The sequence below is a fragment of the Tiliqua scincoides genome, chromosome 5, assembly GCF_035046505.1.
Source record: "Tiliqua scincoides isolate rTilSci1 chromosome 5, rTilSci1.hap2, whole genome shotgun sequence".
In the NCBI taxonomy this organism is placed as follows: domain Eukaryota; kingdom Metazoa; phylum Chordata; class Lepidosauria; order Squamata; family Scincidae; genus Tiliqua; species Tiliqua scincoides.
The window spans coordinates 59,612,777-59,636,051 of NC_089825.1; the positions used below are offsets into that span (position 1 = coordinate 59,612,777).

General features: G+C 42.9%; 1 protein-coding gene across 1 annotated transcript in view; it reads left to right on the plus strand.

The window, feature by feature from the left end:
* SUGCT (succinyl-CoA:glutarate-CoA transferase) overlaps nt 1-23,275 on the plus strand; it is a 363,922-nt gene that overhangs the window by 309,902 nt on the left and 30,745 nt on the right. The window lies entirely within an intron of this gene.

The window sequence follows — 23,275 nt, forward strand, 5'->3', positions numbered from 1 at the left end:
CTTCCCCTGTCCCTTTAAGGGGCAGGAAAAGGGGGGGGAGGCAGCAATGCAATCCCCAGGATCACATTGCTAAGGGCAGCGAAGTGAAGGTGCTTTTACTCACAGATGGACAGTGTGAGGTCCAGGAGGTGCGGGGAGCCCCACGCAGCCCTCTGCAGTTTCCCTGATGCTTAGAACATTCAAACAGAGTGATTGAAAAGCACTTCCGGTGTCCAGGAGGTGCATTTCAATTGCTCCGTTTGAATGTTCTAAGCATTGGGGAACCCTGCAGAAGACTGCGTGGAGCTCCCCGCACTTCCTGTACCTTGAGTTAGTCATCTGTGAGTAAAAGCACCCCCTCTTCACTGCCCTTAGCAACGCAATCCTGAGATTGTGTTTCTACCCCCTCCCGCCCACAAAGACTTACTCAGGGAGTAAATCTCTCTAAAAGTTTGAGAATCATTGCCCTAGACCATTACCCTATTCTATTGGGAGTGAGACAGTAGGCTAAATGACCTGTAAGAGAAACCTCAAGGGTGTTGGATACACAGTTTCCAGCGGTCAATCTCCCAATCCAATACTTAGGCTTCACGTGTGGTACCCACTTCATTAACTCCTGACACTGAAAGGGAACCCACTTTGTTTCCTGAATACAGTTCCTTGTCCCACCACTTTGGAAATTAAGTAACTTAGGGCGCAATCCTAACCAACATTCTAGCACTGACGGAGCTGCAATGCAGTCCCAAGGAAAGGTAACAAACATGCCCTTACCTTGAGAAGGCCTCCTTGACTGCCTCCCCACTGCAGGATGCAGTGCATGCCACAATGGCACAGCTATGCCAGTGCTGGAAAGTTGGTTAGGACTGCATCCTTACCTTACCAAAGCTGCTATGCCACAATTTTTGGACAGGCATTTGTAGATCTCTAGCTTGGGACCTTTATGTCGTAGTATTTTTGTTCATTTGATGGTCATTAGACTGACATTAGACAGCAGCAGTACTTCCAGTAAATCTTGTATGTTCTGCAGAATTTTGATAGTTGTCATCAAACTTAAAAGATCAAGAAAGGAGGTAAATTAACTTCTGCAAGTAAAGCAGTTGCAAGGGATGTTGTTTGTTCCAGTCTCTATAGTATTGCCCACTTCCCAGCAGTTTACGAATGGTACTGAAATTCTGCAAATCTCCAGGTAAAGAGAGTTTCATAGTTGACATTGTAACTAAGTGCATTTCTCTGTATGCCTTTATTGACTTGACACACAGAAACACTGAGAGGAAAGTCTTGCTTGATATGAGAGATTGGAGCTGGGAATAAGGGAACAAGTAGTCTCTTATTTGTGTGGCATCTGAAGGTACTGAATTTGGCCCAATTCATACATTATCTTTGTGATATGGTTTCTGCTACAAAAATCATTCTCTTGTGTTTGATTCCTATATTGCATTGATAACACAGGCCTACAAAAAAGCACATTTCAAGTTGCCAAGGATGTTTGAACAAATTTAGGCTATTTTTGAGGTGCTGAATCCAAAAATTGCATTTTTTGCCCGACTGGCTCTAGTTTGGGGGGTTACGGCATGGCCTCATTAGTGAACAGATCAAGCAGTGAGGAGGCCTACATCATGAAGTAGCTGCTTGAACCCTTCACTAATGAGGCTATGTCATACTCCCAAAACTAGAGCCAGTCAGGTAAAACCGATGCCGTATTTGGATTCAGCACCCCAAGCTTACACAAGAATATGTTTAACTTTTAAGACCAGAAAATGTGTATTGGCCTGAGTAATATATGGACCTTTGACATCATGTCAGTTACCTCCCAGGCTAGCATCCTTTCTCCATCAACAGTGTTGATGCTAAGGTGGGATATCTACCCTACTTATGCGATTTACAGTATGGGAGCTGACCATGGGGTAGTAACTTTGTGGCACAGATTACACCTCAGATGTAAAACACGAAATGGACTGTTATTGGCCAAGACAGTAAATGGAGGAAGCTAGATGGGCCCTTTGTCTGATCCAGCAGAGCTCTTCTTATGTTCTTGGGGCCCAATCCTATCTAAATTTCCAGCGCCAATGCAGCCGCAATGCAACCCCAGTTGGAATTATGCCTGGAAGACAGCACATATGCTGATCAGATATACTGATATAACCTGAGCAGGTGACAGTCTGGTACGCTCTATACTTCCTGAAACTTTCAGAGATCATTAAGGAGTGCTGTCATGTTAGCTGTCTTGCCTCCGTTTCCTCTCAGTGCGTGGAATCCAGCATTTCATGTGGCCAAATCTCTCTGATTCCTGGGGAAAGGGGCAGAGAAGAGGCCTTCTAATTTGACTTCGTGGTTTACAAAAGCTCCTTTTGATAAAGTATGGGAACCTTTATCTTTAAAAAAAAAGAATCATGAACATGGGTTTGATGAAATGTTCACTCTTTGTTTTTACAAATGTTTCTGTTAAACCATCTATGATGGCAACCCTCAAACCACTTATTCCACGGTAGTCCCTTTGAAGTTAATTGCTTACCCTGGAGTCAGTTGGGCTAATCTGGAAAAAAAAAAAAACCAGCATATACGTGCACATCTGTGTTTGTTTTAGGTTTACCTTGAGCCTTGCATAAACTGTGGCCTTATGTGTTTGAACGAAATGGGAAAAGATGGCTGAGTAACAGAGGGATGGTACAGTTTACAGCATGACAAAAGGAAATTTCCTAAAAATAGTTTTTTTTAAAGGAATTGTTCTTTTTTGAGATTACTTGGATATAGAAAATAGATCTGGAGTGTGGAGAAAAATGAGGATAGTAATCTTATCACACTGCCTTTCCATGTTTCTCTGTATATCTTAATAAAATCTATATTTGTTTGAGGAGCTCAATCTTATAGTTACTAGTAGCCTAAACAGAGGCACGCTCCGCTCCGCTGTCCAGTCAATGATCTCAAAATAGCCATACACTGTATTTTGACCTCTTGTGTTATGATTCCCCCAGTTTGTTTCAGTTCTAGACTGGGCAGACCTGGGTCTAAGATTTGTGTGCGTGCATGCACACATTTAGTAGTAGACATGTGTGCATGTGTATGAGAGTTGTGTTGGCAACACCATTTATATTTTTCTCAAATAACAACAGGGAAATTTTTTTATAGTAATACCAAGTGATACTCCACTCATGGTAAGTTGAACAATATTAATAAACAATGTTCTCATGGTTCCTGAAGGAAGCATGAAGCTACAGTGATGTACTATCCACTCTTGTGGTGATGCCCACTGATCCAAAGTTAATTTGGAGCCCAATCCTATCCCCTGCCATGCCATAGCATGCAACCATACCAAAAAAGCGTGCACTGCACACTCTGGTGGGGATGAACCTGCAGGTAAACCAAAGGTAAATAAAAATCTACTTTGCATAGGCCTACAGGTTGCCTATGGGTCTCTTTGGACCCAGGCCATCCATTTTGCTGGCATAAGTTTGAGGAGACTCAGGACATTCCGAGATGGGATTTGATGCAATCCTGGCACAAGTCACTGCTGTTGGGACCCACCCACCCCCAAAACATCCCCGATCCTGAAACTGAAACTCCCCCTGAAACTGAAAGTCCCCCTGCCCTCCCATGACACAGACCAAACACCAACTTACCAAGGCTAACATAGCCCTGGGCCCTTGGCAGCGAGGCTCCGATACTTCCATGGTGTGCAACAGCAGCTCAAAATGGCCCAGCTGTGGTGTGCTTTGCACACCATCACCGGGTGTTTTATGTTAGCAGGATGCTCCTCTGCTGTTGGAAATAGTCTGTAGGATTGGGCTACCAATTTTTCAGTTGGCAGTGAAAGGGCCTGTGCGAGGCCTGTCAGCCATCTTAAAGCTGCCTCTTTTTTTCACTGAAAGTTCCCGTGAGAAGTTGGGCCCAAAACAATGACCTCAGCCACAGCTGGCTGTTCAAAGCACATTACGTAGTGTCTTCTCCAGAAATGTAAGGTTCATAGTTATCTCTTGCTTGTTTCACCTTCTCCAATTACTTGGTTTCACCTGTGTGATAAGATGCTTCCAAGCAATGAGAACCTGGAAAGTGGTCATACTATCGATTAGCCTGTTTTTGCTCATTTCTGCTTCGCTGCTGAAGATGTAATCTCATGGTTAACTTAGCTTGTGGATCTTGGGCCCTGTTAGACTCTGGCAGACTGTCACCCATTAAGTTGCCCTTACATGCTTCTGTAAGCTTTGTGCTCTTGGATTTTATACACTTAAATCTTTTTGACAGCCTTGGACTAGACTTGCTTCCTCCTCAGATCCCAAAGAACCTCCAGCTCACACGCAGAACTAAGGCCCAGAACACCTGGGAACACAGGATTTGGTGGGCACTGCTGCTGCTGAACCCACCCCCTTCTCAGGCACCTTCTGCCCACCCCCTGCCCTTTTACACTCAACCCCCATGTCCCTCTGACCCCATACACAGCCTTAGCTGAGGTGGAAGGCATCTGCGGTCCTTCACCACACAGACCAGACTGCTCACCAGTTCCACTGGCAACCAGGCTGTGCTCTTTGGCTGAGTCGTTCATGTTCTATTACACGTTCTGCCGGCATAGTGCACCCTGAAGAATGGGCTGCAAATTTTGTAATTTACCAACTGTGTATTCTGGGTTTACAGAAGTGCATTAAATCAACCTCTGGCTATGTCGTCCTACTGGAGCCTGCATCATGCCTGAATGTTAAGAAATGAGAAGGGATGTTGAAATTAGAAGTGACTTTATGTTCCTGTTGCTGACAGCTGTTAAATTACAGATATGCCAGAAGAAAAAGCAAACATTCATCGCACGTTGGTTTGATAAAACATGGGAACCCTTGGTTGTGTACGACATCCACCCAAAATCAAAGGGTACACAACCAGCCTTCTCTCTAGGCTGCACGGCCACACAGTTAGAATTCAAGCCTCATGCAGCTTCCTTTGCAGTGCTCTGGAGCTTGGTGACAACAATGATGTCATTGCCAAGCATTCCAGAGCTGCCCCTTCGCAGCCACCATAGAGCTCTGTGCACTCCTGAAAAAAAAATTACAGGGAACATTGTATGTAACCCATCTTTTGTGGCTGGCTTCTTAAGAGAAATAGTTCCCATGTGTGACGTGCTAAACAAACACAGCAGTGGAAGTCCCTTGCCTTTTTGTTCATTCTTTAGGGAGCACTGTAATTGTTGATGAATCTGGGATTTTCTGATACCACCTGTAACCAGCAACATAACAAAACTATGATTATTACTAGTCTTTTAAACCTGAAAATCTTTCATTAAAAATAACAATGATATTGTTTTTTAAAAAAATTCTTCCTTCCATTAGATTCACAGCCTCATCCTAATTGGGGAGGGGAAGAACCAGGGGTGCAACAGGGAAGAGGGAGGCTGCAAGAGGGAGGTGGATCTGGCGGTGATAGTAAAAGCTGAATCCTGTCCCCTTTCCCGTAGCTTCTCTGTTCCTTTTCCTCGTGCTAGCAAAAATGCTAGTGCGGGTCTGAGGAGACACATTGCAGAGTGGGAGGCTTACAAAGGGGTAAGGAGATTTAAATCCCCTCTTCCTGCTGAAGCCTCCCAATTTCCCCTCCCCCCCCTCCGCTGGACACAGCACACCTATTTTTGGTGAGCCACACTAGCAGGGAGGCAAAAAGGATAGGATTGAGCTATAATGGAATTCTTCCTGGAAGGAAGTTTGAAATCTTGGTGATGTCCATCAGTGTGAGGCCAGGAGGCCTCAGTTGTGATAAGTTGTGCTGATTGCAAGACATCATGTATACAATTCTGCCATGACTTTTCCCCTCAAATCCAATGATAATAGTTGCAAAGTGGTTGCATGTTGGGCCTTTTATCTGCATCAGCAAGTAACATGATGTGAATGTTTCTATCGTCGCATTTTAAAATTAACATGTTGACTGTATAAAGCAAAGAGGCCAACTAGAAATTGAGCTTCGATAGTTTTAGAAGCAAATATCGGGTAGAAATACCTTGCAGATGGCAACAGGAAAAGTACATAAAGTTTTCATGTTGCATGCAGCCCACAATCTATCTTTGCGAAAGAAAATACTCCATAAGGGACCAGGTTAAACTGCAAGAAGAGGAAAGGGATGAAAAGGAATGTTCTAATGGCTGTCAACGGAGGTAGAGAGAACTGGCCGAAAAGTGAGTTTTCACATAGGTAAGCAACAGTACTACCCAAACTGTAGTTATTTTAAACTTTATTAAAACTCAAAATCTGTGACAGTGCAGTGAAACTAAAATAAATCATCTTATTCTCTGATGATTTCCCATTTCGATGGGGGTTCTATAAAGGGCCTGTTGTATTGAAGCAGATGGCTAAATGGTTCTGAAATTAGACCGTCTTACAGGAAAAGCACAACTATTTTCTTTCCTTCCTGAGAATGGGTGGGTATGCATGAAAACAACAGTTCAGTGTGACCAGGTCTTAAATCTGTAAAGTGCACAAATAGTTCTGATAGTGTTATCAGGCTCTATTGAGAGAAACTTCCATTTGCATATTTCTGTGTCGTATGTTGAAAGCCATGACAATAACTTTATTGGTAAAGGCAAAATCCAAAGTGGCTGATACTCTGCATGTGTTTTCTGTGCCAGACTAATGCAAAATACGAAGACTAACTTCATCATTATACTGATGGGAAGCAAATTTTCTCTCTTGGTCCACATTCACTTCATGGTGGGCCTGTCTAGCAAACTGCTGAGAAGGAACCCTGGGAGAGGGTGCTTCCAAGGCTATGCCTGAAATATTAGTTTAAAAGTTAGCCAAGATCTTTGAACCTAAGAAATCTGCGCTGGCTTCTGAAGGACAAAATAACTCCCCTAAGAAATACACAGCAACAGGAATCAACTCTGTCACTAGAGAAGAAATGTGTTAATTTCTATTTGTATATAAGCATAACCCTATTAGGATATAAGCATTGTTAAATAAAAACTAATTCAACAATTTAAAGGCCATCAGGACTGACCAAAATGCAACATTCCAACATTTTCCAGAGTGGTTCATCTTCCCAACCCAAAAGCTTGACAGTGACTTCAAAACCTTTTTAGACACAGGTGTGGAGATTTTCAAAATTCCCGAGGGCCCAATCCTATCCAACATTCCAGCACTGATGCAGCCGCAATGCAGTCCCGATGTCAGAGAACAAATGTTTCCTTAGCTTGAGGAGGCCTCCATGACTGCTCCCCCACCACAGGATGCAGAACATTCTCTGTTGCACAGTTGCATCAACATTGGAAAGTTGGATAAGATCAGGCTCTAAGTCAGGGAATTCCACATCTGCCTAGCTATCATGGAGAAGGCTGTGTTCTGCATGTTTCAGGTTGACAGCACATGGATTGCCTCCCAGAAATAGCACCAAAGCAGAGTGTTTCTGAAGCCATTAACAGGTTGTGTCCTGTTAGGTAAGAAGTATGTTACCTGGGAGGTAAGTAGTACCTCCCAGCTAGGGATATAGCACCTCCCAGCTAGGGATATAGCACCCCCCCCATAAAGGGAATCATTTTCCTTAGAAATCCCACTTTAAAAAAGTTGAATAATACTCGAGTTTCCTTATCTAACCATAAAATCTGACTTTCTTCTTAATGCCATGCACTTGTGGTTAGACCAAATATAAGAATGTCCGAGGGGCAGTCAAAGAAAGCATCTCTAGACTTTCTTTGAAGAACTGTCAGAGAACTAGAAATTTTTGGATCTGTGGTGAATCCAATTGGGATTCACCAATCAGGAGTGTGATTTTCACCCAAACTCCAGAGAAACCGCATCCATCTGGGTAGCTTGTTGGTCTCCCCTGACCCAGTTGAACTATAAAAGTTTGTGGGTCAGGGTTTTGCCTGGGCAACAGTCAGCTTGGTCATGTCTGCCTGGCCAGTATTCCTGACAGTTATTCCTCTGGTCACTTACTCTACTCACCTCAGTCCCCAGGCCCAAGGGCAAGTGTCTTCTGCTCACCACCCTGACAACCCTCTAGGTTGCAATATGCTAATATCAACTACTGTTTGTATGGCAGACACCACTGTACTATCTTGCAAATGAAGAGCAAAGGATATGGCCTATAATTTGTGACCAGGCAATCCTTTTTGGCCTTGGAAGGTGGATCTTTTCTGTAGAACACATTTGTCTGTCCATTATGAGATGTATTTCTATGGTTGCTCTGGCAACTGTTAAACAAGATATTAGTGGGCCTGCTGGAAAAAAAGAAAAAGAAATGGCTGCCAGCTCCACTACAGTGTGGTTCCTGTCATCCCTATTTGAAATCAGGCAGATCCAGCAACTGGGGAGTCCTTTTGAAAATTAGATTACCAGCAGTTGAACACTACGGTTTTAAACCCAGCTGAAAGAAACAAAAAGGACATGGACAAAGGTTCCAGATCCTTCTCCAAACGTGTAATGCAGACACATTACATGAAGGATGATCTGGCTATAGGCCTCATCCTCAGAATTGGACTCCATCCATGGGGGGAGAGGGGGGAGGGAAGGAAGAAGCAATCACAAGTGTCTTGCAATCTGTGATGTGTCAGTGCATTGCCCGTAGGACAGGTGGTTCCACAAAAAACATCACCAGAGACAAGTTTGTGAGAATTTTCGTATTGCACCGCAATCAGTTTTTTTTAACTGGGTTAAAGCACAGTGTAGAGTATGTAAAAATGTCGTGAACAATGGTTTTGAGAGCCAAAATGGCATAGTGGGTAGAGTGCTGGAGCTGGGTTCAAATCTCTATGCTTGAAATCTCTGCAGGCAGGAGGTCACCGGTTTAAGCCTTGGCATGTCCAGCAAAATGCCACAGTCTGAAACTGCTGCCATTCAATATATCAAGGTAGAGCAATGGTCTAACACAGTAGGGCAGCCCAATCCTATCATCCACCCCACACAGCCATGCTGCGGCATTGAAGCAACCTCTGCTGCATCCTATGCAGGAATGGAAGTTGCTAGTGGGCACCTCTGAGTAAGGGAACACGTGTATCCTTGTCCCAGGTAGGGCCCAGCACCTGGGGTTACTTGGGCCTGCGGCAACAAAATCCAAGCAGCTCTGTGTTAGGAAATCACGCTTGGTAAGGAAATAGGCTAAGGTGGAGGCCTCTGATGCCAATCCTGCCCCCTCACAGGACTGATACACCCCTCCTCACCCCCATTCTCTGCCCCCAGCCCCCCTACTGGCCTATGGAGACCTTACATTCTCTGGCTGGTACAGAACTTTCTGCCTGCGCCACAAGTCTCCTTGCTGCTGCAACACGCCTTATGGCAGTGGTTCTCAAACTGGGGTGTCACAACCCATCAGCCTGACAACAAATACCATTGCCCCCTTAAGGGGCAGGGAAAGGGGGAAGGCAGCAATGCAATTCCCAGGATCATGCAGCTGCGGGGGATCTATGGGCTTTTTAAAAACATACCTGAGTCCCTTCTGACAACTGGGAAGTGTGGGGAGACCTGCAGAATCCTCTGCAAGACTCCCCACATCTCAAAACACTGACAAAACATGATCACAACCCACTTCCTGGTTGCGATCACAAAAATGGAAGCGGGTTGCAATCGCATTTTGTCAGTGTTTAGAGCCTTGCTGAAGGCTCTGCGGTGCTCCCCACGCCCCCTGGACACCAGCAGGGACTCAGGTATGTTAAAAAAAAGCCCCTAGGTTCCCCGCAGTGGTGTGATCCTTGGTATTGCTTTGTTGCTCTCCACCCTGCCCCTGCAAAGACTTACCCTGGTCCTCAAACTCCCTGAGAGTTTGAGAACCAGTGCCTTACAGTATGTTTGCAACAGCACAGGTGCTCATTTGCCAGCGCTAGGCAGGATAAGATTGCACTGCAAGCAGTGGTGTAGCTAGGTCATTTGACATCCGCGGCCCAAAAATTTTTGTCACCCCCATATGACATAATTAATTAATTTTCACATTTTAATGCCACCCTTCCTCTAAGGTGCTCAGGGTGGTGTGCATGGTTCCTCCCCTTATTTTGTCCTCACAACAAGGTAAGGTAGGGCAGACTGAGAGATAGTAATAGTCATGACTTGAAATGAATAATAATAATGGCCAGAAAATAAATATTTCCCCACAAGCAATGAATGAAATTCTGCATCAGATGGTATATAACATGATGGTATTATTCCTAAAATCCACCATTTCCACAATTTTGATCATTAGGGTGTCACACCCCCCCCCAAGGATGTCTCATTGGTTCGTTTTAAGTTAAGGCAGTAGTTCTCAAACTTTTAGTGCTAGAACCCACTTTTTAGAATAACAATCTGTCCGGGACCCACCAGAAGTGATGTCATGGCTGGAAGTGACATCATCAAGCAAATTAAAATAAATAATTAAAGAAAAACAAATAATTAAATAAGGGGAAGCCAACCCTGTTCCACCAAGTGAATTTTCTCTGTGGTCTGCCTGCAAACAACCCCCCATTCAAAAATATCAGTGAAATTTTCAGCCCTCCCCAGTGCCCAGTTCAATTTAAGTTCTTATATTTAAATCACATCACTATCAGGACCCACCTAGCTTTACCAGTCTAAAACAGAAAAAATAATTCACCTTACCAGCTGAAGCCTCTGTTTTATTCTTTGGGGGGTGCTGCCTTCTGGAGCATTTGCTGAGCTTCTCTTTCATCAGACTGGGACCATTCTGGTGTCCTCGCATTCCCCTTTGCCTGACCTGACCACAAGTGAAGGCATCTTTGCTTACCTGTGAGTAAACGCGACCATGTGGCTTAGTTTTGCTTTCTATAGGGCTCAATACATTCATCAGCTTGGAGGGACTTCTGGCAGCTACAGCGGACCGCCCCTTGCTAGCTACACTACTGATTGTTAAGTTGTATTCAAATATGAAACATAACTGGGTAGCCTTGGCCACACTTACTTTGTATTCAGGATAGAAAGGGATAGCATCACATACACTGTCCTCAGCTCATTGGAGAAAGGGTGGGAAATGGGATAAAAGGAGAACATTTCTGGATGCGCGTTTTGTTGAGGGAATGACAGCAGTCCATTCCTCTGGCACAAGGGGGTGGGAAGTTTCTGATAAAGCAAAGTTCCTCATAATATTCATGATACTGCTTTGCAAGGCTTCATTGATTACTGATGGCCTGTGATGTTCGTAGTGGTAGCAGCGGCCCCAGAAAGAGAAGAGACTGACAAATGAAGGGAGAAGGACTTTCATTAGAGTGAATTTAAAACATGCGCACAATAAAACAATTTGTTAACTGTAGGTCTTCTTTATCTGGCTGTTAGCAAAGGCAGTGGGGGGCCAGAATGGTGGACGGGGGAACATCCAAAAGCACTAGGTGTACGGACAGAGAAGAATGTTACTTGAAAAATGTTGTCTTCCATTGAGGGATTTTACAGGAAATTAAGGAAATCTGCGCTACATGACATGGTTTTCTGCAGCTAGGAGATCTCACACAATAGGAAAAACAACAACAGAATGGGGCGGGGGTTATATATTCTTTTCCATTTACGGTGCACACCTCTGCCTGAACTTCTGATCCTGTCTGCTTCTCATCACACATTCTTTTTTTGTGCATAGCTGATGTTGCTTGAGAAATTTTAATTTTGCTTCACTATTTATGGCACATTGGAGACAAACAGCCTCACCAGCATTACCATTACTTCATTCGTCTTTTTTAGTCATCAGTGCTGACTGCTTATGTCTTTTACATTTGCAGGGCTGATTTCAATTTTAAGGAAGGAATTCAGGGCCTTTTGAGGAACTCAGCAGAAGTGGTGCATGTCAACTCATTTGGCAGCGCACTAAATGCTGGGGAAAGGAGATGGCAGGGTGAGCAACACTAATAAATACAAATGAGTTGACTGACATTGATTAGTGAACATACATCCAAAAAAGAGAGTGGGAGAGAGAGGGGGGAAAGAAATGGCTTTTTCTAAAGTGTTCTTGCAGTTTTCTGCTTTTCTGTTAGTTGATATCTTCTGTGAACTCAGTTTTTAGTAGATGTTTGTAGAATCCTCAAGAACTTTTCCGTTGAGAAGCAGGATAAAAGTTATCAAAAAGAAATCTGTTTTTAAAATAAAATAATTTTATCTATGTATATTAAGAGCCCAATCCTATCTGGACTTTTTGCTGCCAGAACGTGCATGGAGCCTCACGTGACCGCAAGCTGCTTTGGGGAAGCTCCCTGAGGCTTCCCCAAGGCTTCAAACTGTGCCCTTTTGTGCCTTTCCAATGGGGCACAAAAGCCAGGACACTGTTGCGTGCTTCCAGGCCACTGCTATAAATGGGCAAAGGTGGGGTGCACATGCCAGCAGTTCCAGGGCCTTGCTGGTGTCGTTAAATTGGCAGCGAGGCAGGGAGGAGTATATTTGGGGTCATTCCAGGGCAGGGAGGGGGAGACAGCAGGCTGGCAGGTTGGATCTCGGCAGCAAAAGCACATGCCAAATTCTATCCCCCATTTTTTTAACCACCCCGCTTTGGTTTGGTCCTGGATCCACAGTTTGAGAACCACTGGAGTAGAGTGTTGCATTTTTAAAACTCTGACCAGTCGATAGTCTTTCCATGCCCGATCTCATCTGATCTCGGAAGCTAAGCAGGGTCAGGCCTGGTTGGTACTTGGATGGGAGACCGCCTGGGAATACCGGATGCTGTAGGCTTATACCATAGTCTTTCGAGACTGAAGGTTGCCAACCAACCATTGACCAGTCGATGTACAACTTTATTTTAGAAAGTGAATCCTTCAGCTCTTGAATAATTTTTTTTCCCACGTCTCTCCACCAGCAATGTATTTCTGTCTGTTTTTGTTTAAACTTTTATGGTTTGTATTGTACTATCAATATTTTCAGGGTTGCAGATTAGCTAAGAGGACTTGTTTTACTTCATTCTGCTGTTAACTTTAATAAAACCAAGGCAATTGAATTTGTTTGACAGATCTTTTTGCTGAGATATATTCCCAGCAAAGATGGCATGTCCAATAGAAATGTTTATTCCCTAGAATCCAATTATTTCAGGGGTAAACATTTTCAATAGACCGGCACCTTGATCCTAAACATTTGCACTGGAGTCACTGTCAGCAGTCCTAATCACTAACATTTTGTAACCCTGTGGAGTTTTATTGCGGTGTTCTTTTTTAACCATGTATACAGACACATTGTGGTCTAGTTATCCTTGCATGTTAAAAAAAGAAAAATCACACTACCCTATTCTACCAGTATTGCCAGCCACCAGTACAAGGCTGTTGTCATTAACCATTTCATTTTACCCTGGACGTTGATTTGCCCATGCAGCGTGTTTCTGTCTCCAAAGTTTCATCAGGCACTTTCCTCTTCTTTCTTGTGACAAGCTCAGCCAGGTGCTTGTGCAGTCCTTAGTGGGCTGTTGTAAAACATGCATGCATGCCTCATGTGTGTTGTAAAATAACCAAATTACTTCAACACACATAAATTTCAACTATTGTTATGATCTTTAAAAATTAGGGGGTAGGAAAAATTTTTTCCACTAGCTCCAGTGAAGCTCCGTTTCATTAAAAGTAGAAACATGTTTTCAATATTTAGATAATTTCACTTAAGTATTAAGACACTGGAGGTTAAGAGCATGCATTCTTTCATGCACTCCCCACATTTTTCTTCCTAATGGCATCCGACACAGTCTTTCTCCTAAGAAGGAATATAGCTCAGTATGATCTACAAGACATGCTTCTTTGCAGATTTGGAAAAGATTGCAATGACTTGATGCTTTTTCACACCTTATTTCCTTTGTTCACTATTGGCTGGGCTTTTTAAATACATGTAAGCAGAACTCAAATTAGCTAGAGCAGAATTCAAATCAGCTAGCGCCTAATCAGTGGTGGACCTCCCCAGCCTCGTGCCCCAGGGCAAAGGTCTGAGATAGCATCCCCCCCTGCGGGATGATGGCACCCCCGTGTGCAAATCCACCCCCCCCATCACCTGAGGTTCACAGAGCCTCATGCGACCACAAGCTGCATAGGGGAAGCTTCCTGAGACTTCCCTGAGGCTTTAAACCATGCTTCCTCTTTTCTGGAAGCAGTTTCCAACACCATTGGGAGCCTCAGAGAGGCTTCCGCAGGGTCATAAAGGCTCATGCCCGGGGCATTTGTCCCATCCTCCATAATGGGAGGTCCGGCACTGCACCTGATTCATTAAAAACTACACTATCTTGGATCTAATCCATCTCCCAGCAAGTCAAAAAGCCTGCCTTGATGGTCTGCCAGTTAGACAAACAGAATCAAGGGGTTGGGATGACCCAAAGCCATATTTCTTGCTCACTTGACCACTTTATTGTTCTAACATTTCTTTACTTGATACGATGGGTGTCACTTTATGTTTATATGATACTTAAGAGTATTGTTTGCATACCTTAGCACTTCGAACTACCCTGTAATGTGGATCAGTATTATTCCCATATTACAAATTGTGTAGGACCAGTTGGAGGTAAATAATGGTGGCTTGCCTCAAGCCCTCAGTGCCTCCATGGCTGAGGTATAATTTGAGTTCAATACTCTAGCTCAAAATTAATCCTTGACAAATAAAAAGTGTGCTTTAATAGTCCAGTGTACAGGGGTTGAATGTACCCCAAAGTAAGTAAAACATAGGGGATTGCCTTGAGCCTGACTTCAGTTGCAAAGAAATAAAATCAACTCTTCACCCAGTAATCCTCTTTAGTGGTGCATGAAATAGTAGGAAAAGTACTGAGGTCAATAACAGTGATACTGGTCAGTTTTAGTTTCCTGTTCAAAACAATATTGGGGTACAAAATGACTACGACACTGTCAGAATTAAGTATACACTGCATTTTACATACATAAAAGTGGATGGGGCATAGAACACTGTGGGGCAAGCTGCCTCATTAGGCATGAGGAATATGAGCACAATGGAGTTGCAGAAGATTGAAATAAAAGTTTAATCAGTCTTTTTCACTTTTGAGGATCAACATGGCTCCACTACTCAGGCAAGGATTACAGCTATGCTACAGTCAATGATTGCTTAAATGAATAAGCAACCATTGCTTTGTGCAAGCTGTAAACAACAGCAATCTTTAGCTACAAGCAAAGGGTTAGGTTCATCTCCTAGGATTCTAATGCAAATTCATTCCACATTTTTCAAGATATATTTTCTATTGAGGATGGTTAAATGTGTCCTTCAGATAATGTTTTACAGCCCTCTCCAATGTAACTTCCCTGGAGCTGATGCTGCTCCACCAACGGGGCATACACTGCATCTTGCGAGAGAGTTTCAAGTCTCAGAGGTCACATCAAGGTAAGGAAACATTTGTTCCCTTGCCCTGGAGCAAGCTTACCTGCCCTGATGGGTCTACTTGGACCTGCGCTAGCTGTTTTGCAAGAGGACCAAGGAGGTGGATTGAGGCTGGAAAGGGGAATAGGATAGCAGTGGAGCTGCTGTCACTGATAACAGCCCCCTCCCCATTTCCCCCCATCTCCTGTATGCCATGCTAGCTGGCGTTGGGGCTCCTACAGTGTCTGCTGCAACCCAGCTGTCAGTGTTCACAATTTGCAGTAGTGGCCAGGCTGTGCTCCATGGCACGTAATGTTTTGTGAGAGCTGTAAAGTGTGCTGTGCTCAGTGGCGTAGCTAAGGAGGTGCAGGGGGTAGCAGTCGCACTGGGCAACAAGCTTTAGGGGGGCAACAAGCTGAACTTGACACCAGTGGCCAAAATTGTGAAAAAAATTGGTATGTATGAATAATACCATCGTGTTATATATCATTGGAAAGGTAATTTAAAGCAGAATGCAATGAAACAAACCCCAGTTAAATATCTGTATTCTATCAAAAGTTATGGCCAATTAACCAGAAAATGAAAACGCAATTGCCTTATGGAACAAAAAGTGGATTTTTTAAAACTAAGAACTGACCAATGAGACTGATTGTTCTGAGAGCCAATGAGATGTTGCTATGATACAGCATGGAACCACTAAGGTGTTAATAAGAGTCAGCTCTCGTACACAGCTACTCCTGCTAACTGGTAAAGAGGCACTTTTTCAAGTGGTGCTCCTCTTATATTTAGCAGGGGGAGAATAACCATCCCTCTTCACCCCAACACAGTGTCTCTAACCAAGGGGCACAATTTTTGTTTATCTATCTATCTATCTATCTATCTATCTATCTATCTATCTATCTATCTATCTATCTATCTATCTATCTATCTATCTATCTATCTATCTATCTATCATTATTATTATTATTATTATTATTATTATTATTTTAACTTGTACTCCGCCTTTTTGCCCAATGGGCAAATTTGATTAATTAATTAAATTTAATTCTGTCATGGAGGGGGGCTACAAAATCTTCTTTGATCCCAGATAGCATCATATCCCAGATAGATCCCAGGCATGTTTTAGCTATGCCACTGGCTGGGGAGAGGTGGCAGATCAAGTGTGTGGTGAACTGCTGGGGGGAGGAGGCAGGTTTCCCCCCAATTTGCAAAGCCCGAGTGTGACATCACTTCTGGTTGTGAAATCACTTCTGGGACATCATTTTGAGCTCTGCACCGGGCTGCGTGTTCATTAGCTACACCACTGGCTGTGCTGCCAGAATGTGCATTCCAGTGACACAGCAGCCCCATTGGACTGTTAGTTTTATAGTTAGCCAAATCTGACAGTGCTCTAGTATGCTTCTATCTTGCACTGAAGGGTATTACACAATGATCTTCAACTTTTCAAGACCTGGGAGACCTCAAATTGCAGCATGGGGTCCACTTTCAAAAGCCTAGCAGCCAAGAGGGGTGGAGAAATAAATGGCCATGTTTCTTTGCCTTGTTCTGCCAGTAGTGGCCAGTTGGTGTCTGCTGCTGCTATGTTATTTTGCACTTTTTGCTTCTGGGAGTTTGACTTTGATATGGAAGATTCAGGTTCAAATCCCGGTTGAGCCACAAAACCTCTGGGTAAGTCACCATCTCTCAGCCTCACATACCTCACAGGGTTTTTGTGAGGACAAATGGAGGGGAGGAACCAGTGCTTTTTTTGTAAAAAAATAGGTGCAGGAACTAACAACTTTTTATTTATTTATTTATTTTTAAACCATTTTTTATACATGCGCGCGCGCGCACACACACACACACACAAGTCCATCCCGTGTGAGATCCCTGGTAGCAAAAGCACTCCTGCCACAGCTGGAGTCAATCACCCCATTTTTTTTTAGGTGGGGAGGTGCTCCATTGGGCTATAGGAAACTCTCTCCATTGGGCTATAGGAAAGCCTATACAGTAGTTAAAGTGTTCAGAACAAATATATAAGGTCTTCAGCCCAGCTGGTGGCCATCAGTGCCTCAAGTGTTAGTTCCAAACACTCTGAACTTAAGACCTCTGGTGGCTCAGTGGTTAAATTATAGATCTGTGAAGCTGGAGACCTGGGGTTCAAATCCCACTGAGAAATAATTTTTTTTTTTTTTAAGGTGGGAAGGTGCTCCATGGCTGCAAAATATAAAGGTTGGTTGCTAGTTGCCAAAAGGGGGGCCAGTTGAGGCTGCAAAACTCCTCAAAGTTCAGTCCCAGGCAGGCTCTTTTTTTAACTTTTTTTTTAAAGTCCCAGGTACGACTTAACCCACAGCCTCCAGCAGGGGGCTCACTCCAGGAGCTTAACTGTGGGTTAAGTCCTAACTGGAGGGAGGTTCGAATCCCTCCCTAGCCAGCAGTGCAGAGTGGGGTGGCGCAGGCAGGGGAAAAAAAGGTGGGGGCAAGGAGGAGGGAAAAAAGGGGGCGGGGTGGTGCAGGCAGGGGGGAAAAAAGGTAGGGGCAGAGAGGAGGGGGAAAAAAAAGGTTCCTGTGCGTTCCATTACAAAAAAAGCCCTGGGAGGAACTATGTTTACCACCCTGAGGTCCATGGAAAAATGTGAAAATAAATAAAATAGAGAGTAGCACGTGCTAAATTTTAAACTGTGGAGGGGGGAGGAGAGAGAGAGAGAGAGAGAGAGAGAGACAGAAATTTAGGAGACCCACTGAAGGTTGGAGGCTTGGGCAAAGTCTCTGGTGCAGTGTTTCTCAAACCGTGCATCAGGACCCACTAGGTGGGTCGCAAACCAATTTCAGGTGGGTCCCCATTCATTTCAGTATTTTATTTTTAAATATATTAGACTTGGTGGTACTGTGGTTTGCAACTGCATTTGGGGAAATGTTACAGATCTGTACTTTTAACCAGCTATGTATATGCTTTTAACAATGATAGTGAATGGGGCTTACTCCTGGATACATGTAGGTAGGATTGCAACCTAGGATTGTCAAAAAATTTTCCTGCTTGATGATGTCACTTCTGGTCGTGACATCACTTCTGGTGGGTCCTGACAGATTCTCATTCCAAAAAAATGGGTCCCAGTACTAAAAGTTTGAGAACTACTGCTCTGGTGAGTTTTACCTCATCTAATATCTAGCTGCTGTTCAAACTGAATGATTCTGAACTGAGTCTCTAAACAAAATTGTGGTGGCAGAACTGTCACTGCCTACCTATCATAGGACAAAGGTATCCAGCAAGAGACCTGTTACTCCTAAGAGGCTGTTGTCAGAGTTGACTCTTGAAAAGTGGAAAGTTTGATATATTTATTAGTTGCAAGAGGAGAGCAAAATGACCAAAAGGATCACCAATAGTTTCCTGGCTTTCCCCCCTTTTGTAGAACACAATCTAAGTTAGGACAAGACTTCACACCTGTATGACTATGTGACACTGCTATAGAAGTAGTGGAGCAACACAACCCTCCTGGGTGATGATGGGGCTCTATGGGGCATTCTCATACATAGAGTTTCTGGGTGTTGTGTAAGTTCTGATGCCAGACCTGGTTTTGGCTTCTCTTCATGGAATAAATAAATGTATCTGTTCTACCAATAGGAGTGCTATTGTACATATTGTCCCTGTCTTTTCCTCAGCGCATTTGGACTCGATAAGTTTGGGAAGTGGGAGAATTTTGGCAAGCATTCAAGTTTCTGTGTTTGTGGCCACTCCTGGGAACACAGACACTAAGGATGAGGCATAGGATTTAATAGTGGTAATATATTTACTTTTGCTACCTTCCTAGCTTGCTAGTCAAAGTTCAGTAGTTTAATTCCTGAAAGAGAATTTTTACTTCCTGGCTTTCATTTGGTCCACAAATCAAAGTTCCTATAAACTCTGCTGTTCTTTGGCCTATTTTAAACCTGAAAATGTTTCCTTCAATAGGCTGCTCTTCAAATTCTCATTTTTCTTAGGATTTTCTGACTATGAGAACCAGACTTTTACAGTGCAATCCTGTGAACAATTATCTGAGAATAAGTTCCATTTAACAAAATTTTACTAAATTCTTAGTAAACATGGATAGGATTGTGCTATCAGAGAACCTCTGACTTTCCCCCTTGCTTCTACAAGATTATATGGGAGATTTATCAAGAGCTTGTAGATAGAGGTGAAATTAAGCAGGATAAACAGCATACTTTGCAATTAATAACGGAGCAATATCTATTTTGTACTGAAATACTGCTTTAAATTAACCAATCATACATCGCAGGCAGGCGGTTGTATTTAATACCACAGTTGTTTTGGGGTAGACAGATGTAATTTGTGTACCATTCAAACAGCTTTTGAAAGATTTATGAGTTTTGATTATGTACTGGCTTAGTCCACCAGTCTCAGATTTCCAATCTTTTCTAAATACAGCAACTGTTAAATGTAATGATTGAAGCATGTTGGCATAAAACACAGATTTGTCCTAAACTTCCTGATCTAATGGATATATAGTTAGCCTGCCAGCAGTGCTCTTCCACTTTGTAACATTCAGTCTGTAGATTTTTTTTTTGATTTTTAGTTATATGAAGATTGAACTGATTCATATCATAGTAAAGAAAAAAAAGAAATAAAAATCGTGCAATTATTGAGGTCCTTTCCAGAACTTTTTCACAATAAGGAAACAATTGAACCAAAGTTAAGTATTTGTAAGCTCTTTTGATTTTGGTGGAAGGAAATTAAGTACATGCATACGTTTTCAATTGAATTCAATGAGATTTAAATGTGATTAGCTTTGGCTGGATTGGTCCCTAAGTGCTATATTCCAAGTTTTGCTTGCTTTTTTCTCAAATTGCAGGATTTTGTTGCTTAGAATCACAGAATATTAGCGATAGAAGTACCTTCATGGTCATCTAGTCCAGCCAGTGCTCGCTTCAGGCAATTGCTATAGTATCACTGACTGGTCCATCCTCTGCTTGAAACCTTCAATATGAGAGAGAGAGAGAGAGAGAGAGAGAGAGAGAGCTCTACCAGTGCTGGACAGTTCTTAGGAAATTCGTCCTTAAGGCTAGTCACCGTTTCAGCAATGCTGCTGCCACCAAGGCATCACTTCACAGCTCAGTAGCTATCAGGGAACTCAACTATCATGTGGGGTGAATAAAGAACTTCCATTCAGACTGTGGGCCTTATATTTGACATCACTGGACAAGATAGCTTAGAAGGACCTGTGCTATGTTTGTGGTGTTCCAAAGGTCTGTGGGCCCAATCCTATCCAATTTTCCAGGGCTGGTGCAGTGGTGCCAATGGGGCGTATGCTACATCTTTTGGTGGGGAGGCAGTCACTGAGGCCTCTTCAAGTTAAGCCTCTTAGTTAAGGCCTCTTCAAGCCTTAAGTTGAGGCCTCTTCAAGCCTTACCTCGAGGCTACACTGCGGCTACATTGCGGCTGCACCAGTGCTGAAAATATGGATAAGATTGGGCCCTGAGTCAGCAAGCACTCTGTCCTGTTTACTCCATGTTTGCACAGAGCTGGCTTACAGGGCTGTGGCGAAGAACTCTCTACAAAATTCAGAAAGAAAAAATAATGGCAGATTCCTCATGCATTTGGTTCCACTTCAGAAATAAGCCCAGGTAGTTTGGAATTCCAACCCAGGAGGGAATTCAGATGAGAGAAAATGTTGAAAGCATCCCTCATTCATATAAATACATATGTGCTGCAGTATGCCTTTTATATATAATAGGTGAAGAAAAAGTTTCTTTACTCATGTTCCTGAGGTAACAACCATTGAGGATTCCCACGAATATAGATGAGGAAGTTCATGTTCTGGAGCTGTCAATCACCCTGTCATTTTGGTTCCAGAATTCAATCTGTAACACACACACACACCCCGCTGGAACTCAGAGGGATCTATTTGGTTCCCCCAGCTTTCCTCTTTGCTATTGAATGAAAAGCAGTACTCTCACTGACCACATCACATTTGTGTGTTGACAAGCAAGGTGGAATTCACAGTGGAACCCTTGGGAAAGAGGAGCATATTCTTTCACAGTAAAACTTCACAAGGCTTATGTATATCTATACAGTGTCTAGCCAATGTACACTGTATACATAAATAGAAAAGGCCCCATAAGCCTTTATTACATAAGGTAAATGTATTATTTACAGGAGGTCTGGTCTAGAGGGTAGAGCCTCCGTTAGCCCAAAGATAACATCTGAAGGTCACCAGTTCGAGGCTACTGGCAGCTTCGTGAATGGCGAGACACGCTTGAAGCAGCTGACAAGCTGAGCTGAGTTATTCCACCTGCTCTTTGGTGTGAGCAAAGAAGCATCTTGGCTGCCCTTCAAGTAAGAGATGAAGGAGCTGCTCGTCAGCCAGCGTGGGAGGCAACTGGGGGCCAGAAGCGATACCAGACCATGTAAGATCCATCTGAATTGTGCGGTTCTTGAAAGATAGAACCTTTCTGTTATTGTAAAAATCCCCTCGGGGGTTTAGAGATAGCCTGCCTATGTGAACCGCCTTGAAGAAAGTCAGAGGAGTAATCTGATGACCAGAAAGGTGGTAAATATCAGTATTATTATTATTATCTTAAAAATTTGGCACATTAAGTACAATGAAGGATTCATCTAAATTTACCCCGGCTAACTGGGCAAATAGACACCAAAAGGAAGTGGTACCATCTTGCATTTACCACAGCATGGTGTATTTTCCAGTGTCTCTTTTTCCCCCCAAGATTGTGAGCCCTTTGGGGAAAGGGAAACATTTATTGATTTATTTTGCTATATAAACTGCTTTGCAAACTACTTCTGTTGAAAAGTGGTATGTAAATATTCTTAATAATAATAAATTTCATTCGACATTTTTGGGAAATCAAGAGGTTTTGTTGTATTTGTGCAAAACATGATAGGTCCTTTTAGAAGTCAAGGGGACTTGCAAGGAGAAATGCATCAAACTTTGCAAGCAAATATCTGAAAAGGCTATCATTTGTGGACCAAACAAAACCCAGAGGTTATTTTCATGGTTCTCAGGTTTGTCTTTAATAGGTAATAATTTTCCTCAACTTACATAGCAAAAGTGATTGCTTAACTATTACTGTTGTTGTGAATGGTCATTGTCTTTTACATAATAATGGTCACTGACTTTACCTCTTCCATCCCATAGCTTTCTGACCCCACCTTTTCCAATTTCTGTTTCTCCATCCCCATGTTTGTATATATACCTGCTGACGAAGGATGCAGGTGATGAAATGCATCATGCATCTGAGACATCATGCATCTTCTCGCATCTGATGAAACGGGCTGTAATTTGAGAAAGGTTACAATCAAATAAATAAATTATTCTTTAAACTGCTACAACACTCTTTGTTGTATATACTTCATATTATAATGGCCTACAAGCTAACCCCGATATTTGTTATATCAGAACGTTGGTACTTAAGATGGGGCAAGTCACTTGCCAGCATCCCAGCCTTGCACTACTGAGGGAGTTGCCAGAGTGCTTTTTACGACTGGCACTGACTGCTTTATGGCAGTTGGTGTCGGTGGCAGAGGCACTCCAATAATGACTGGCCCGCTTTAGGATTGTCCTGTGAATGTGTGATCATACTTTAAAAAAAAAAAAAGAATTGCAAACAAAGCAGTGTTACTATTTCAGTGAAGCTGCTAATTGACCCTGAAGTATTTGGGCAGATTTGTAGAACAAAGCAAGGCCAAGTCCACATAAAATGGCTGTGAGTTAGAGTAAACTGCACATTGATGCCAACCAAAATTTGGAAATTATTCTCCTCTGCCGACTGTACCCTCATTACTGATTGTGCAAAGTAATTTATCGGACATTTCTTAAAATAAACCCCTCATTTAACGTAATAGGACTTGGCAGGGAGGAAAAATTGGCAGGACTTGAAGTTCATGGTGTTTTGCTTTTTAAAAACAAAAACTATAATAGTTCTAAGCATTTTGATGAAACCGTTATCCGAGGCACGCATGCAAGTTGAGTAAAATGACAATTAATTGTATAATTTTCATTATGGGAGGATAGAACGTAATTCCTGAAATAAGTTGATAAAGCAAGTAGCTTGCCAGAATATTGGAATGCATTTCATCCTTCTGTACTCAGTCACCTTTGGGATTAATCATGTATTCTTAACTT